The following is a 904-nucleotide window of genomic DNA, read 5'->3' on the forward strand; positions in this document are numbered from 1 at the left end:
GGGTACTAGTTAGTTCATATTGTTGTTTGTCCTAAGGGGCTGTAAACCCATCAGCTCCTTTGGTCCTTTCTCAAACTCCTTCATTGTGGACCCTGTACTCAGTTCAATGGATGACTGTGAGCCTCTACTTCTGTATTAGTCAGGTACTATCAGAGCCTCTCAGGAGACAGGTATATCAGCCTTGCTTGTACTTCCTTCAGTCTCTGCTCCATAGTTAGTCTCTGCAACTCCTTCCGTGGGTATTTTGTTCCCCCATTTAAGAAGGAATGAAATGTCCACATTTTGGTCTTCCTACTTCTTGAGTTTCTTGTTGTTTGTGGGTTGTTCTTCCTGTATTCCAAACTTCTGGGCTAATAACCACTTATCAGAGAGTACATACCATGTGTGTTCTTTTGTGACTGGGTTACCTCACTCAGGATGATATTCTCTAGATCCATCCATTTCCCTAAGAATTTCATAAATTCATTGTTTTTAATAGCTGAGTAGTACTCCATAATGTAGATGTACTACAATTTCTGTATCCATTCCTCTGTTGAGGGACATCTGGGTTGTTTCGTTTTTAAATGACTCAGAGGCCGTAGAAACTATTGAGAGAGTCAGATCTTTCCTTCCACCAGGTGAGTCCCAGGGATTAAACAGGCCATCAAGCTTGTCAGCAAGTGTTTATCTGCTGAACCATTTCACTGGTCCTATGTCTTTTATTTTTAAATCTATATTTAGATTCCATACATAAGAACAAATACATGACATTTGTCTTTCTAAATTTGACTTATGTCAGTTACATGATCTCCAGTTCTATTCATTTTCTTCCAAATGACGTAAGTATGATTCTCCTATGGCTAAATAATGCTGCTGCTGCTGCTGCTGCTGCTGCTGCTGCTGCTGCTGCTGCTGCTGCTGCTGC

This window comes from Mastomys coucha, unplaced genomic scaffold (assembly GCF_008632895.1).
Source record: "Mastomys coucha isolate ucsf_1 unplaced genomic scaffold, UCSF_Mcou_1 pScaffold16, whole genome shotgun sequence".
Classification (NCBI taxonomy): domain Eukaryota; kingdom Metazoa; phylum Chordata; class Mammalia; order Rodentia; family Muridae; genus Mastomys; species Mastomys coucha.